Source organism: Lithobates pipiens, unplaced genomic scaffold (genome assembly GCF_037356315.1).
Source record: "Lithobates pipiens isolate NorthernLeopardFrog02 unplaced genomic scaffold, aLitPip1_a1.2 Scaffold_27, whole genome shotgun sequence".
Lineage (NCBI taxonomy): Eukaryota > Metazoa > Chordata > Amphibia > Anura > Ranidae > Lithobates > Lithobates pipiens.
The window spans coordinates 153712322-153724774 of record NW_027507788.1 but is presented as its reverse complement, the minus strand read 5'-3'; the positions used below and the strand labels follow the sequence as shown (position 1 = coordinate 153724774).

Sequence of the window (12453 nt, the reverse complement as noted above, 5' to 3'; positions counted from 1 at the left end):
ATGGGGAGAACTGGAGAGCAGGTTGGGGGGGCAGTAAGAACAGGGTGGAGAGAACTGTGGAGGGGGGCTGAAGAGTGTGGTGGGGGAGGAGAGCACTGGGGGGGGCAGGGAACACGAGGTGAACTGGGGGGCAGTAAAAGAAGTTGGATAGGAGGATCAGCAGGGGGCTGCATATAGAGGAAATTAGCTTTCTATATTCCTCCATGCAGCTGCCCTCCTGCAAGCATTCAGCGGCTGCATGGAAGAATCTAGAAAGCTCATTTCCTCTATATGCAGCCCCCCTGCTGATCTTCCTATCCAGGCACACAGGGCGGGCTGTATGGGTGGCATCTCCTCCTCTTGATCACAGCGCTGGCTGGCTTTGTGTTCGTCAGTCGCTCTGTAACATGGCCCCACCCCCCAGACCGGCTCGTGTGATAGGCGGAACGTTGATTCTATCTACTATCACACGAGCTGGTCTGGGGGGGGGGCATGTTACAGAGTGGCCGCAGAAAACAGAGTCAGCCAGTGCTGTGATCCACAGTAGAGAGCACCAATGCAGCCGCAACTAAAAGCGGCCCCAGGGCAGGCGGCCTACTGGGAAATCTCCCGGTATCCCGGTAGGCCAGTCTGGCCCTGGTGACAACACTGAAGAAATGACACTTTGCTACAATGTAAAGTAGATGGTGTACAGCTTGTAGTGTAAATGCAGTGTAAATTTCCTGTTCCCTCAAAATACCTCAATACACAGCCATTAATGGCTGAATCGCTGGCAACAAAAGTGAGTACACCCCTAAGTGAAAATGTCCAAATTGGGCCCAAAGTGTGAATATTTTGTGTGGTCACCATTATTTTCCAGCACTGCCTTAACCCTCTTGGGCATGGTGTTCACCAGAGCCTCACAGGTTGCCACTGGAGTCCTCTTCCACTCTTCCATGATGACATCACGGAGCTGGTGGGCGTTAGAGACCTTGCACTCCTCCACCTTCCATGATGATCAATAGGGTTTAGGTCTGGAGAAATGCTAGGCCAGTCCATCACCTTTACCCTCGGCTTCTTTAGCAAGGCAGTGGTTGTCTTGAAAGTGTGTTTGGGGTCATTATCATGTTGGAATACTGCCCTGTAGGCCAGTTTCCGAATAGAGGGGATCATGCTCTGCTTCAGTATGTCACTGTATATGTTGGCATTCATGGTTCCCTCAATGATCTGTAGCTCAGTGCTGGCAGCACTCATGCAGTCCCAGACCATAACACTCCCACCACCATGCTTGACTGTAGGCAAGACACACTTGTCTTTGTACTCCTCACCTGGTTGCCGCTACACACAAGTGGACACCATCTGAAGCAAATAAGTTTATCTTGGTCTCATCAGACTACAGGACATGGTTCCAGTAATCCATGTCCTTAGTCTGCTTGTCTCTGTTTGCGGGCTTTCTTGTGCATCATCTTGAGAAGAAGTTTCCTTCTGGAATGACAGCCATGCAGACCAATATGTGGCAGTGTGTGGAGTATGGTCTGAGCACTGACAGGCTGATCCTCCACCCCTTCAACTTCTGCAGCAATGCTGGCAGCTCTCATACGTCTATTTCCCAAAGACAACCTCTAAATATGACGCTGAGCATGTACACTCAACTTCTTTGGTCAACCATTGCGAGGCCTGCTCTGAGTGGAACCTGTCCTGTTAAACCGCTGTTTAGTCTTGGCCACTGTGCTGCAGCTCAGTTTCAGGGTCTTGGCAATCTTCTTATAGCCTAGGCCATCTTTATGTAGAGCAACAATTCTTTTTTTTAGATCCTCAGAGAGTTTTTTTGCCATGAGGTGCCATGTTGAACTTTGTCAGGGCTGGGCTCAGCCCTTCCTTCCCTGAGCTGGCCACTCAGCTGTTGGCTAATTGCCAGCTCCTATCTCTCCACAGCCACGCACCTGTTGATGATATCCTGCTCGTCAGTCCTGCCTACTTAAAGCGGGAGTCCGCCGGGAGTCCGCGTTTTTTTTTTTAAAGCCAGCAGCTACAAATACTGCAGCTGCTGACTTTTAAAATAGTGACACTTACCTGTCCAGTGCGCCCGCGATGTCGGCACCTGAAGCCGATCTCTCGGTCGTCTCTCGGGTGCTGCCGCCGCCATCTTGGGTATGGGAATCAGGAAGTGGAGCCTTTCGGCTTCATTTCCCGCTTCCCTACTGCGCATGCGCGAGTCGCGCTGCACAATAAGGATGGACCCGCTGCCTCTGGGATCTGTGTGTTTCCCAGCAGGCAGCGGGGGACTTTCGGAAAGGGGCGTAACCTACGCCCCTTTCCGCAGAGAGCTATCCCGGAAGTGGGTGCAGATACCTGTACTGTACAGGTACCTGCACCCCCCTCCCCCCTGAAAGGTGCCAATTGGGGCGCCGGAGGGGGGGAGGGTTCCGATGAGCGGAAGGTCCACTTCAGGGTGGACCTCCGCTTTAAGCTGTCCTGCACAGAGGATCTCTGCCTTCACCTTGGTCAACATCACAGAGACTATCTCCTGCATTCATGTTAAAGACTTGCTTGGCTGACATCCCTTCTGGCTCCAGATCCTACTTACTCTTTTACTAAACTCATCTCCGGCTCCCTCATGTTTTGCTTGTCTGACTATCCATTCTGGTTCCTGAACTCTGGCTATGTTTTGACTATGTTTAATCTGTTTACCTTTTTTATAATATTAAACAAGTGTGATTTAAGTGTACTTCTGTCTCAGTCTGATTCATGGTTTCTGACAAACTTCCAGTGACCAGTATGAGAGAGTGAGAGCGATAACACTATATTTAACACACCTGCTCCCCATTCACACTTGAGACCTTGTAAGAAGCTGAAGGTAAAGGTGATGGACTGGCCAGGCATGTCTCCAGACCTAAACCCTATTGAGCATCTATGGGGCATCCTCAAACGGAATGTGGAGGAGCCAAGGTTTCTAACATCCACCAGCCCGGTGATGTCATCATGGAAGAGTTGAAGAGGACTCCAGTGGCAACCTGCAAAACTCTGGTGAACTCCGTGCCCAAGAGGGTTAAGGCAGTGCTGAAAAATAATGGTGGCCACACAAAATATTGACATGTGTTGAGTTATTTTGAGGGGAGAGCAAATTTACACTGTTATACACGCTGTATACTCACTCTTTTACATTGTAGCAAAGTGAAATTTATTCACTGTTGTCACATGAAAAGATATAATAAAATATTTACAAAAATGTGAGGGGTGTACTTACTTTTTGAGATATTGTACATGGTCATACTGCTCTATCTAACAACTGTTTCTGCTCCTCTTTATTTATTGAGGTATTTATTTCTAGGAAGGTCAGTCAGTCTGTAAAGGTAGTTTAAAAAAAAAAAAAACACCACAAAACATCTTGGTGTGAACAACACTACTACCCTAGACATGTCTGGTTTAATTATATGGTACATACAGTTCTGTCCTATGGCCATACCAGACTTTTTTTGGAGGGGTTAAGCATCATTTGGAGGTCACTTCCACTTCTTCCTTGATCTTCAGCTCCACAGTTCGCTCAGCAATAATAAGCATTGTTAATTGGGCTTCGCTCAGTTGCAGTTGAGTTTGGCTGCAAGTTGTTAGTCATTGGCCGCCCAAACTCTGAGAAACTTGAGCCCTGAATGGGATGTGAATTTTCCCAGAGTCCCCCACAGTTTTCCGTCTATTTGTAACTTTCAGAATAGAGGACAAAAGAAGTGTGTCGAACAAGAAGCAAATTACTGATGATGTTTAACTTGCCATTGTGTCCACCAGCAATTCCTGTCCCCATAGGCCATCTGGATCTCACTTTTCCCAAGGAATACATTGATCCTTCAGTATTGTCACAGCCATCTAAGACCTGGGAATGCAATGCCCCTTGACACTAGAATGAGCTGGAGAGAGGTGAAAAGGTTTGGGTTTAAGTACTGGTAAAGAATAGGGAAAATCTGAAAAGGTCCCTTTTTCCTAACGGCCATTCTGTTCTGACAGCATCATTGTGTACCTTTTTTACAATTATCATTTTTCTTACTGGGACATCCTAAGAAAACAGTTAAAATCAGGGTGAGCACATTTCATCCCTTTACCCAGAGCTTTCTGCAAGGTTTTCAATGCACTAAACAAATCTTATTGTCTAAAGTACAAAAGGCTATCAAAAGAAATTAAGAAGATATTAAGTGATAATTACAAAGCCATACAATCTTTCCCACAAACTGATAAAAATAATACATTTTAGTAAAGGAAATAAAATACGTATAAAATAATGATGGTATAGTCAAGTTGATCGTATTTTTCATTTTACAAACTTCAAATTGATGGAGAAAATGATATACTGTATCTTATTAAGAAATGTAAAGAGCACTTTTATAAAAAGGAACAAGCCAGTAAGGAATCTTCCTCTGAAGTTTTTTTTTTCACGGTTGTTGAATATCTACTTTTTCTGATAAATTTTGACAAAACAAAAAAACACAATTGCTGTCAGTTACTGCCAAACCTAAATTTCACACTTGAAATGTAAGCAGTGATTGCTCTACTGACTCTACCTCCTAAAACTCCTCCTCTTATCACCTCTGTAGTTCAGATGGCAGGCTCTGTGAAATGAGTGTCACAGCAGTGCCTACTTACAGGGCATAGTGAATACATTTTATGGAATTCACTGAAATAAACGTCTGGGACTTTTCACAAAGTAAATTTACAAACTTTAAGAACATGTACCAGCAATTCCCTTCACTGTAAAAGCAATCCTACCAAGTAAGAAGCTGATGGATTACGTGGAGAGGCCTTTACTGGGCTCACATGTGCAATTGGGCAGACTGGTAAAGATGCGACTGACTAGTGGCAACCGGTTCCTGGGACACAATGAGAAGAACTGATGTTGTTCCTCCCACTGTGTGATGTCATATACCAGAAGCAACAAGGATATTGTCACTTCTGATTTCAGCCTCATGCAAATACTGTAATCTGTTATGGGGTCTAACTGAACCCGGATCTCTCTATGAAGAAGACCAGTCATGGCTCCTTCTACCAAAAGAGATGTTGTTCATCCCTTCTGATAGCAATAAAAGTGTAAAAAAATAAAAATAAAGATACAGTGTAAACTTTAAAAAATTAAATAAATAAATAATAATAATAATAATAATAATAATAATTTTAAAAAAGTGCCCGTTCCCCTATGCTCACGAATGCGCACATAGACAATCACACCACACACGTGAGATATCACTGCAAACGTCAGAGCGAGGGAAATCGCTTTGGTACCATACCTCCTCTGTAATGCCGAGTACACACGAGTGCAATTTCCAACGGGAAATGTTTGATGTGAGCTTGTTGTCGGAAAGTCAGACCGTGTGTTTGCTCCATTGAACATTTGCTGTCGGAATTTCCGCACACAAATGTTTGATAGCAGGTTCTCAAATTTTCCCACAACAAAATTTGTCGGAAAGTCCAAGCATGTGTACACAAGTCTGACTCACAAGATTCCACGCATGCTTGGAATCAAGTACGAGACAGAAGTGCTCGGTCTTGTAAAACTAGTGTTCGTAATGGAGATAGCACATTCGTCACGCTGGACATTTTTTACATCTTTCGATGCAGCGCATTCTCTTCTTTATAATGCTAGAATAATGAAGTTGATTTGCTGCTGATATTCACAGAATTCTGACAAACTTATTTTTTATTCTTTCTTGTGATCTCCTGTAATCTTTTTTTTTGAAGATCTCCAGAATAGTATATATATATATTTTTTTTCTAGTGATCTCCATAATATTTTTTGTTGTTTTGTGTGTGAAGTTTTTCTTTTTTTTAAGATCTCCTGAATAATAATTTTTTTAATTTTTTCTAGTGATCTTCTTTTTTTTTTTTTTTGAAGATCTCCAGAAAAATATATATATATATATTTTTTCTAGTGATCTCCATAATATTTTTTGTCATTTTGTGTGTCAAGTTACCACAACACCATTATTATATTGTATTTTTTTGCCTCAAAGAGGTTGGTTGGTGTTGGTGTCCCTTGTTAATTTGACATTGTATTTTTGAAATGTACCTGCCTACTCTCAAACAAATTGTCCTTTTTGAAGTAAAACACATAGCCAAGTATTTGTCAAAACAAAAATGTAAAATTTATTAGGGCTCCTAAAAAATAAAGAGGAAGGCAACGCTGGGGAAACAGTTGGAATTGGTGAAGCCTTTGTACCCCAGGGCAGACATCAATTATTTGACTGTCAAAATTGGTAACCTAGGGAGTCCATTTATTACTGAGCACAATACGGTCCAGGACTCTGAGAGATCGGGAGCAGCAGAAGGTGACATATATGTCCCGAGGCTGTGGTCTTACAACAGCCTGTGTCTTTTGCCAGACCACACCAACTTCCTTCCAGGCTGCTGTGGTGGGTTGGGTGGCTGTGGTGTAGGAGGTGTTGCTGGAGGTGGTGGAGTAATATGGTCCAACTCACAGACATGTCTTTTATTGGTGAGTTGGCCCCTCATCCCCTTATTTAGGTCCTGAAGTATGACCTCCTCACAGATGAGGCGCTGGCCCTCCTCCATTCCTTCCAGTTTATTGCCCATCATACATCCAAAGGACTAGTGGACACTAGGGGTGGTTGTGAGGACCGCAGTAGCCTGCCAAATCAAAGTAGTCGCTGACTCCTCCATGTTCCACGCCTTCCTGGTCCTTTTTGTTGGAAGGCGGAGGGGAGTCAGGCTACTGGGCACAGCCACCTCTTGGCTGCCACTTTCCACGGCCTCCTCCTGGCTGCCACTTTCCATGGCCTCCTCCTGGCTGAGATTTTCCTGTGTATGAAAATGGTACATAGTTTTAGTTTTTTTGTCATCTATCACACACATTTTTGAGCTGATGACTGTTGCAAATTGAATGTTAACAAATAGAAAAGACTATCATTCTGACCCCAGCATTTTCCATCTTTGTCCCAATCATTTTTGGCTACTATTGTCTTATTGATATGTAAACGACTTTGTTAAATCAGACATTAGTGATAAATAATTATATCTAGTTAACATCATTACATTTTTGACAAGAAATATGTTGAACAATGCTATACTTGGCTCAAGTTTGGCTCCTCCACATCTTCCTGGATGGAAGGCCCAGGTTGGACATCTGAAGCCTCATCTGATGTGGAAGGAAGTGTGGAAGGAAGAGTTGAGTATGATGGCCTGGGTTCACTCTGGTCTGACAAAAACCTCAGTACCAGAGCCTGGGGAAATAAATGTCATCAGCTGCTGCTCCTGATCTCACAGAATCCTGGACCTTTTTGCGCTCCCTATTATATGTGCTCCTCAGGCCACCAATTTTGGCCTTCAAATAGGGGATGTCTGCCGTGGGATGCACAGGCTTCATTAATTCCAACAGTTGCTCCAGTGCTGCCTTCCTCTTTAGTTTGTTGGAATAATATTGTTTTTTTACTTGCCACAGACAGGGCAGCTCTCTGTATTTATCAATAAAGTTTGGCAAGAAATCTGGATCGGTAAATTTATCCATATTCTCTGCAAGACACAACACAAGACAAACCCTAAACCCAGGCTAAACTATCATAATATTGTCCAAATATAGGCCTCAATCTAGAAGCAGTATAGGCCACTAACCACTGATGCCCAAGTTAAAATTGTACCTTCATTTCCACAATCGGCGCTTACACTACTCCGTCCTCCACTTACAGATCGTACATACGACGCATGCGTGTTACGCTTTATATACACTGTGCATGCATGAAACTCCACCCCTGACCTTTCTAGTGTATTCCCTGCCCCTTCTCTTTCAGCGCAATGGGAGAGCACATGGCGGAGAGACAGCAGGTGCCTGCAAAGAACAGCAATGAGGAGGATGCTAAGGGCCTGGAGCAAGGCAGTTCTTGATCCAGGAGGAGATATAAGGCCTCAAATATGTCCTTTGTAGAAGTGGTGGAGATGGTGGACATCTTGAAGAGGGACAACTATGATGGGAAGTATGGACCTTACCCAAACCCAAATGTGAGAAAGGCCAAGATCATGACTAAAGTTGTGAGAAGTCTGCACCGGACTTTTGGGGTACGACGATCCAAGGAGCAATTGAGGAAACACTGGTCAGACCTGAAATTGAAGGAGTAGGATCAGTATAGAAGGATCAAGGAAAGTGCTGCAAAAAAGTAAATATTTGTCCTGTGTTCCTATTATGATTATTATTTTAGTGCTACTCCATGTGCTTTTCTTTACTGTTGTACAGTTTAAAATGGCAAGTTTCAGGTTTGTCGGAACAGTAATCGTTCATAGTAAACATTGTTCGTTCACCCACTAATACAATGTTTTTGGCAGATGCAGGTTAACTACATTTGTTCATGGTTATTTGTTTTAAAAAAAGTTTAGTACATTGTTGTCTAGATGTGTTTGTATCTAGAATGAAATGCAAACTTGATTCAGTGTAAGGAGCGGACACTCAGCAGCTGTTTGCACATCTGGACGCAGGAGCACTAGTGTGGAACACCAGAACAACCTTTTTAGGGTGTCCCACACAGGTGCTCCAGTGGATACTAGGGGTCTCTCCATGTGTGAAACTTTAACAAAAAAGGTAAGTATTCCAGCTTTAGAAAGGGAAAAAAACATGTTTTCAGCTTGGAACTCTGCCAAAACAGACAATTGTACGACACTTCCAAGCAAATTTTCATATTCCAATTTCTTGCCTCAAATATCTGTGTGCCAAGTATACCTTTTTTGTATTCACATAAGGGAGAAAAGAATCGGGACATCTGAGGACACCAGGAACCCCACTACTCATGAAGAAGTAGAAATCCTCACACACCATGAAGAATATGTGAAGGGAGAGGTTCGTGAAGTGGGCGAAATGGTGACCACAACAGGTCAGTGTCTGAGATCACAGCTTCAGGTAATAGATGTATGCCTGCATATTTATAATACGTGGTGTTTTTTGTTTGTTTTTTAGGTGATGTGGATGTTGTGGAAAAAGAAACTAATTTCAACAGTGCAAGTGCACAGATCCTCATCGGTGAGATCATGGTGTGCAATCGGGATTTAGAGATGGTCAAGCAAAATATCACTGATGTACAAAAAAAATGACCAACGTCATTGATGTTTTAGGCAGAATCTAAAACCACCAAAAACTGAAAAGTTGCTTGTTGTATTTTTAATTTTTTTCTAAAGTTTTAAAGAAATTTGAAAGCCAAATTTTGAAGATGCACACAGTGTGTCAGCATGTGCTATCTGTCACCACGGGATATTAATGTACATGTTTTGTGGGTGTAACCCCTTCCTCGCAATTAAAGTAGCTGAGAGGAAGGGGTTGCATCCCCAAAACACGTCCATTTATCCCCCATGATGGGAGCTAGCACATGTTGATATTAGGCATGGGAGCAGGAGGGAAATCCACATTTTAACTCCCAATTTGTGCGCATCCTTAACATTTGGCTTTTACAGGAGTGACATCACCCCATCTGATGAAGGCAAAATCAACACAATTTTTACATAATAATGTCTCATATTGCCTTCACTTTATCAAAGTTGAACTTTGTAAGTTCCTGAGTTGTGTATGTTTTATGGTTTTAAACATGCCCGTTTAGCCAAAAAAGGCTATATATTGACAACATACATGTTATAAACCAACGATGTTGTTTTTTTTTTTTTTTAAACTTTTATAATGCACATGTGAATGTGTGCTTGGAGTACATTTTTTTATATTCAACAATGTGTGACTTCTTATTTCAATGCTCAATACCAGTTTTTGTAGTAAGCTGGTGCAGTTACAGTGACAATGGGGGTATTTACTAAAGGCAAATCCACGTTGCACTACAAGTGCACTTTCAGTGCAGTTTCTGTACACTTTCAAGTGCACTTGCATTGCACTTGTAGTGCAAAGTAGATTTGCCTTTAGTAAATAACCCCCACAGTGCTCTAAAATTTGCCCCAATCAGGCTATTTTAGAGACTGCAAGTAATTAATTCATGATTATTTTTATCATGAATGCATTACATACATTAACAACAAAAACAAGGTGTGTGTGTAGCAGACCCACAACATAATAGTTTGCTGAAGAAGAGATGGTCACCTCATGTATCAAATAAGTTACGTTTGCACTATTGAAGAAAATGGACCAAAATAAAAGGCCATTGGAGAACCTAGGAGACAGCTAAAAGAAACGCAAGCAGTAAACCAGATAAAATATGTGTTCAGTTTATAAAAAAAATGTATTTTAAACATTTTGAGATATTCTCTGGCATATCAATGGCCCCCCTACCCGCAAAGTGCTCTATATACTTTTGGCGAACTTTGCGGGCGCTTCGGGGGGGCAAGCCAGGACTGCCAGGTTCAAGGGCCATCAGAGTTGTTGGATCTGGCAAGCCGGCCTCAGTACCAACTGAGGCCACATAGTTTGATAATTTTTTTCCGCAAAAATATAAGGTCCACTTATCAGATTCCTCACCCCCTCTGATGGCCCATTGGAAAAATTTTAGGAGGGGGAGATTTGTTACTTTGGCCAGCCCCTCCTTACTTACACTATTGGCAGCCCACTGGACAGGTAAGAAGTGTCATAATACAAAAATATGAATACACACTGTACAAACTGAAGGACATTTTTAACATTCTGCAATTACCTATTAAGATGATAGGAAAACAAAACTTTAAACCGTACCATTTGAAAGTATTCAGGCAGGCCCTTACACTATATGATTTGGTGAATTCACCCATAAATATGGACGCAAAAGAGGTAGGTTTAGTGTCTATGGGTTTGGCAAAGTCGGTAGATAGAGTATTGTTATCGGTTGACTTAGCGGCTGGGGGGAGGGAGGGTTCCAAATGAGTTTGGACCCATAAAAAAAGCCTTTTGCACTCTGCCTGAATTTAATGACAACAAGAACATTTGGACACATTTTAGGGGGTGTTTAGGGTAAGCACTACAATGAAGCTGACAAAATACATTGTTACGTGACTAGGCTAGGTGTGTATGGGCCCAGGATAGCATGCTGGGGAGGTTAGTGAAGGCAAATATGCATGAAGGAAAAAAAGGAGCATTAAAAGCTTCCAGCATGCATGAGGACAAAGAGGACATTCACAGCATATTACAATCATGGTAATTAGGGAATGATGAAATAAATACAATACATTAGCAAACATTAAATACATAGAATGTGATGTTAAAGGATAAAACTTACCTTAATATAGTCCTTCTGAAGGCCTGGGGGGAGATTCCAGTCGTAAACTTGATATCCTGGAGACTTCTCCCCATCGCCAAGTACTGCAAGGTGGCGTCGGGCCTCTGTTCAGGAGTGATGGCTTGTTGCATGCAGGTGTCCTGCTTCATAATATAAGGGGACAGCAAAGGCAACAGACAGCGAAAAACGGAGTCCGTCATCCGGAGATAATTCCTGAAATCATTAGGATTATTCTCCTGGATCTCCTGCAACAAAGAAATTCTTTGTCTATGAACTCCTCCGCACCCTATTCATGGACTGGACTTGGGTCAAAGCAAGAACTCCAAAGCCAAGCCCAAGCAGCACAAACTCTACGACAAGTACACACCCGCAACATGGCTTGAAAACGGTCAGCTGGTCAGAACGAACTAACAGAACGCACTGAAAATCAGAAAGAACCTGAGAAGAACAATCTGAAAAACAGAAACGAGCGGGCAAGAACTCACTGAAAAACAGAAGCAAACTATTAAATAGAACACACTGAAAGACAGGAAGGAACTGACAACATGCACTGAAGAACAGATACGAACCCACAAGCACAAACTGAAAAGCAGAAACAAACTGAAAAGCACAAGGCTGAAAACGTGAATCGTCTCTCACCAAACTTCTACTAACACAAAATAAACACGAGATTAGCAGAAGGAGCCCAAAGGGTGGCGCACTGGCTATTGAACTTCCTTTTTATAGTTCCATCATACATGTTGTACGTCACCACGTTCTTGACGTTTGGAATTTCTGACAACATTTGTGTAGCCGTGTGTATGCAAAACAAGTTTAAGCCAACATCCTTCCGAAAAAAATCCAAGGTTTTTTTATCGCAAAATCCGATCATGTGTACGTGGCATAACTCTAAACTGGTTACCTGTAACGGCTTTTAAATTGTCACCTGTGGAGATTTTTAGGTACCATAATGTGCTGGACACAATGTGAGGACACAATTTTAAAGTGTGACTTGTTTTGTATCTATTCACTCAGCGTAATATCATCATTGGGTATTATATTGTGTCTTGCATGAAAGTGTATTTTTTACAAAACATTTGTGTTTGAAAAACCGCTGCGTGAATAACGTGGGGCATAATAAAATCGCAACACCCACCATTTAATTCTCTGGTTAAAAAAAAAAAAAAATATATATATATATATATATATATATATATATATATATATATGTATAATGTTTTGGGAGTCTAAGTAATTTTCTAGCAAAAAAGTTCAATTTTTATATGTACGAGAGAAGTGTCAGAATAGGCCCGGTGTTGAAGTGGTTAATAAGAGTAAGCTATAAATAATTGAA

General features: G+C 42.1%; 1 long non-coding RNA gene across 1 annotated transcript; it reads right to left on the bottom strand.

Moving 5' to 3' along the window:
- Positions 1–6060: 6060 nt before the first annotated feature.
- On the bottom strand, positions 6061–11644 carry LOC143934242 (uncharacterized). Its single transcript, XR_013263233.1, has 3 exons — positions 11121–11644; positions 7939–8049; positions 6061–6756 (listed from the first exon to the last, which is right to left on the bottom strand). It is a non-coding gene; the product is annotated as an uncharacterized LOC143934242 (long non-coding RNA).
- Between the last annotated feature and the right edge of the window lie 809 nt (positions 11645–12453).